This window comes from Atta colombica, unplaced genomic scaffold, assembly GCF_001594045.1.
Source record: "Atta colombica isolate Treedump-2 unplaced genomic scaffold, Acol1.0 scaffold219, whole genome shotgun sequence".
Classification (NCBI taxonomy): Eukaryota; Metazoa; Arthropoda; class Insecta; order Hymenoptera; family Formicidae; genus Atta; species Atta colombica.
The window spans coordinates 116,731-122,705 of record NW_017259315.1 but is presented as its reverse complement, the minus strand read 5'-3'; the positions used below and the strand labels follow the sequence as shown (position 1 = coordinate 122,705).

At 29.4% G+C, this 5,975-nt stretch overlaps 1 protein-coding gene across 1 annotated transcript in view; it reads left to right on the top strand.

Moving 5' to 3' along the window:
• LOC108687842 (solute carrier family 41 member 1-like) overlaps positions 1–5,975 on the top strand; it is a 29,424-nt gene continuing 23,449 nt past the window's right edge. Inside the window, exon 1 of the mRNA XM_018193839.1 lies at positions 1–74. The gene's annotated coding sequence lies outside the window, so the exon portion shown is untranslated. The remainder of the gene's footprint in view (positions 75–5,975) is intronic.

Below are 5,975 nucleotides of genomic sequence, written 5' to 3'. Positions count from 1 at the left end.
GCAGAGCGGCACCGCAGGATCCTCCATCAGGACGACGAGCAAGCGCATCATCATCCGGAACAGCTGACCAACGTGTAAGTATAACGACGGAGAAGATCCGCACCTGCGGAATATATCGCACGTATAATTCCCATCCCGCCACGCCGAGGAAAATAATAAAATAATCGTGACGAGCGAGCAAGCGAGACGACCGGTGGGATAAGATACACCGGGAGAGACGAGGTATCAGAGCGTATGTTAAGTTATTGCCCGTCATGGTCGAACTTAAACACGTGGAGTAATTTATCAATCTGCGAATATGTTACGGAAGCGCTTAGGCGCTCGCGTCGCCCGGAGAGCGGTTTGCGGGCCTCGTCAGCGGAAAAATGTCGCGACGTGAAACGTGAAAACGGAGCTTGAAAAACCAAGAAAACGTCTCCTCCACGATTCATGATTATCGATTTAGAATCTTTTTCTTACGCATGCAATAATGAAAAAAAAAATAAAAGTTACAGGTTTGGAGACGCGCTTAATCGTGCGTTCGATTAAGTGCGCGCTATTCGAAGCCATCTACCTAAAAACCTGGAAAACTTGGAATTTTTAGAGGATTTCTTTTTTATTCTTGAAAAACTATTAAGGATTTTCATGGAATTTTATCGGAATTTAAGGAAATTTTTGAAATTTTACTTTTAAATTTAAATTCTATCTCTTTGCTACTTTAATCATGTTTTCTTTTTAACAATGCAAAATGTTGACAATCAGCAATGAATTTGCGTATGTTCATGTGTGAACATTCTCATATATATGTCTCGTATATATGTCTTATATATATGTCTTTTTGTAAAAGAGTCAAAGTAATAGTAAAAGACGATCAATTAAATTAACAGAATAGAGTAACTTACTAATACTATATTATAATAAAGATTCACTCAGCCTTCTATATTATCCTACAGGTTTTGCAGCTCTAGTTGTAGAAAATAATAGATATAGTGTTGTAGAATCTCTGTCTACTAATTTTCAATATATAGTTCGTTTGTGTTTCTTGCAATTTATTATATTCCACAAAATTACATTAAAAAATTCTTTAATCTTTTTTTACTTGGAATTTTGAATAAAATATTTGAAAAATCCGAGAATTTTCAGAGAATTTTTTAATAATAGCGATTTTGATTGGATGCACTAGTGCATATTAAAACGTTATACACTGATTTAATCTGTGTAAAAATAAAATATTTTGAATTATATAATATAGATTTTACTTAACAGCACAATAAAATATATTAATTATTTATGTTTTCGTGATATAATCCTCCATTTTTATATGTATTTATATTAAATATACAATTTTACATCAATTTGTGTACGACAACTTTAACAGACTTCTAATGTGCACTACTGCGCACTGAGTGCATCCAAACGATTCGCTACAAGATTTCTGTAAACATCTTGGAAACTGAAAGACATTATAACATTAATCGTTATAAAATATATCTAATAATATTTGCAGATATTTTTTTAAATGCCTAATGTTTACTCTAGCAGCAAAGAAAATCATTCTAATACTGAATGAGAATCGCAAAAACCTTTTGCTTCTACTACTGGATACATACATATGTTAAGTAGAATCAGTGGAATTAAAAAGGTAGTCTCATAAAAAAATGTAAAATGTGCTTGTAAAACTATTTTATCTTTAACATCACATTCTTACTTTACAGTTGGAAAATTTTTTCCAGCTAAATCATTATTAATAATAAAAGATGAATATATTAAAATGTAACACATTATATAAAAATAAACATCAAAAAATATAACGCTCTAACACAATTTAGAAACAAATTGTGGGAGCATATTTCTTCAGGGAAATTAATATTTAAAGTGCATTAAAATTAACATGAACATTCATCTTTTTTTTACTTTCATTTATCTTAGAATTTACATTTTTAAATTACATTATTTATGTTATTTGTCCACTTATTCATAAATTGTATTATTTTAACATTTAACAATTAAGAATTAAACATCAATTTAACATAAAATATTCACAAAATAACGTAATTACATTATATTAAATTAATACCTACTCTTTAAATTTCTTAGAGTGAAATTTCACTTCAAAAGAGTAAAATACTGCCACTTTTGAAAAGGAGTAAAAAAATTTGCACTCCTGAATAAGAGTAACAGATTTTCACTCTATTTCGAAGTGAGATTCACTCCAAAAAGGAGTGAGATTTCTTTCGTTTGGAGAGAATCTCACTCCAAACTAAAAATTGCAATAAAAAATGTAAATTTTTTACTCTTTTTCAATAATGACAGTATAATATTTTAACTCTTTTAGAATGAGATTTTATTGTAAGAAATTTAAACAGTATATTAAAAATTCAACATAATATTAACAGGAATAGTTTTAATAGGATAGTTTTAACGCAAGTACAAAATAATTTTTACTCTGTTTAAAAATGATATTATTTAAAAAATGAAATTTTTGTGATTTTTCGATTGTATCATTTTTGAAGCAAGGATATGATATGACAATCATGTCAATTATTTATGTTTTTAAAAAAATTGAAAAGAGTAACGTCGGGTGACAAGAAATGATCGCGAGCACGAAGTGGTGGCGGAAAATTTAGCTTCTTAATATGGTGCAAAGAGATAAAGAGCCTGACTGAGAGACGTTAGTGTAAAAATATCGCGACGACGTCTCGAGAGCGCCAAATCACTTGCGTGTGGTCCACTACTTATTGTTAGAGGAGTACGCCTCTCAAGTTGCACGCGATAACGCTTTGCGTAAACCGATCATGAGTCCCGTTCAAACAGACGCCGGTGGTGCGCATCTGTTTAATCTATTATCGAAATAACCGCTACTGTCATATATAAAGAGTCACAACATTGAAGAACACAATTGCGAGACGGCCTTGATCAATTAACGAGCCGTTCGTTAATGTTTCCAATTTGAAATGCAATTTAATTTCTATTTATTTCTATCAATGCAGATCAATTTTAATCTCGATTTTACTTACATTTTATATTTTTCTAGTTTTCTAACAATTAAGAAAGATGAAGAATAAGTTTACTTTTATAATATATTTATAAGAAAGTCTTGTAATGACGTTGAAACCGTGTCATTTTGAGATAAAGAATGTAATGAGTTAATGAATTATTACAAATTTTATGTACTCAAAAAAGAGCTGTTTTAATAACAGATCTCTGTACTCTAAATCAAAATTAAAATTAATTTACATTGATAGAAATAAACATTAACGAGACTTTAATTTGTTTTAAATAAGAAATCACTTATCGAAAAACTTATTATTTTTATTATCTCCCTTGAATTCCTTTCTTCACCTATCTCATTTTCAAAAAATCAATAGAGATTTCACGATAACGGCGATAATTTACTTTAACCACACAATGATTCTCTATTTTATTCTTCGATTTTTGATTACAGATCTATTAAATTTGATCTTTTTTTTGTTAGAAGCGTGCGAATAGCCATTTTCAAAGTATTTCTTACTAAATACGAATTCTTTGTTCCAAGTTAGTTTATCACATTAAGAAAAATATTAGAAAAATAAAAAATGATGATTTCTAGAGTTTCTAGAACGTAGCACCGGCATCAAATTTTTTTCCAAATTTGTTAATGTCATACGAAAGTATCAATTTTTAGCTTTAACATGCATTTTATCCCATTTTAATTTGATTTTTCATTTTTGAAATATAGTAATTTAAAGATAGTTATTTTTATGTAACATATAAAATCTGATTTTTTTCTTGTAATACGAATGTGAATTATCATTTCCGACATATTTTTGCCTGCTGAATATAAATCCGTTGATAAAAATTGACTATTACGTCACAATGTTATGAAAAAACAGTGTCAAAAAACCCAAAAAAATGACTCCCTTTAACACCATTTTTCTCAAAAGTATGACGTAATAGCTAACTTTGGATGACGGATTCGTATTCAGCGAGCAAAAATATATAAAAAAAAAAGATTATTCGCTTGTAACAAACTTTCATAGTGAATTATTTGTGTACCCGACTGTAGCACTGCAGCCATTTATACGGTATAAGGGTCCGTAATTGAAGAAGCAAGTGTAAGGTAGCGCTTGCGTAATGTTCTCTCGGCAATGCTCTTATTGTTATCCGCGCCAACGTGTTTACGATACGTGGGTGGTGCACGTAAAAACAATAAAAGAATACGCATACAACGAGTGAGTTCCGTATCGGATTCGCCGAATTGTTCGATGTGCTGTTGGAAATCTCGTAAGTTAGAGATGTAAAATTTTAACGAGTTCTCCGAAATTATCTGCCTCCACATCTCTTTAAAAGTCATATTTTTGCAGATTAAAGAAATCCAGTGTTTCATGACTAACGCTCTTCGCAATAGATCCTCTACGTGAAAAGAATGATTTTGCTGAAGTATCTAAAATTTTAGCTAGATATAAATAATTTTGTTAAACAAAATAATTATTGTATAAAATGCTCAAGCAATTAGTTGCTAGAATGTTAAAACTCTGTGCAGCATTGCTCATCATACTTTAGATGCATACAAAAGTATCTTGAGCATAAATGAATGAAGAGTACTATATTTAATCAAGACTAGTCTTGGTATTTAATAATGTTTTTACGTTTGTATGAATTTTTACAATTTTTAGTTCAAACAGTCAATTATTTATCTTAAAACACAGTCTTAAAATTTTAAGTGTTTTTTTTTATTGTGTTTCTCTAGCTTTATTTAACATCACAAATTAAATTGACAAACAATTTAATATTTTATTAATGCTAATACTGATTTTCAAATCACTAAAGAATTTATTATTTAAAAAATATTATTTAAAAATTATTTTAACAATTCAACAAAATTATTTTTAAATCTATGTATAGCCAAATTTTTAGATATTTAGCAAAATTATTGTTTTCATACATCATCGCGACTTTTTAAACTTAATTAAATTCGAATTGCAATGTAACACTCGATGTGATCTGAATTTCTTTAACGTGTAATTTTTTCAACCTAATAGATTTTAATTTAAAAATCGCTTCTTAAATTTACTCTTTTAGTTGACATAATTTACCACTGACACGTTATTTCATGGAATTGCGCTTCATGAAAGAATCTGAAATAAAGACGGCACACGTTTATTTTCTTGCTAAATTGCTAGCTAGAATAAATTCTTGTCGTATTGGTTACGATGTTATCGCAGCCAATACGATGGCAAGATTCTAATCCAGCTAGGAATCCAGCAAGAAAACAAGCATCGTCTGCCACAGGCTTAAGATAAAACTAATTAGGACATAATACAAAGTGAATCGATCCGTAATTAGTTACGAAATATGAATAATTATTCAGGGTGGATAACTCATTTAAATCTATTGGCTCCTCGCGTGACAAATTTTAATTGAAAAACCATACGCAATTCATCAGCACTTGGGAACAGCCATGAGTGAGTTAGTGTGTCAATTATATCATATAAACCTGCTATAAAGACTGCACTAACGATACACCTGACATGTAATTCTACACTGTTAAATTCATAATGTCAAATTATACCCACTTTGAGTTATTTTAATAATATTTTTATAGGTCATCACTGAATCTATTCAATTGTTATTAATTTAACAAAAACAATGTTATTAATTTAACAAAAACAATGGATTTAATCAACTCAAGAAAATGCATTAAATTTGACTATTCAATTTATTATTTACTAAATATATATGTTGCAAATATTGTAGCAGATTTTCTCTGGGCCTTTTATTATCATAAGCTTTTAATTATTTCTCTCTCTCTTTCTCTCTCTCTCTCTCTCTCTCTCTCTCTCTCTTTTGTTTAATCACATAGGCCATCTAACTGATTGCTGAAATATCAAAACTTCTTGCAGTATTGCTTATTATGTTTGAGTTTTCTTCATAATAATTTTGATAGTCCAACAAATTATTTTAAAATCTATATCTATCTAAGTTTTTAGATACTTCAGCAAAATCTTTCTTTTCGT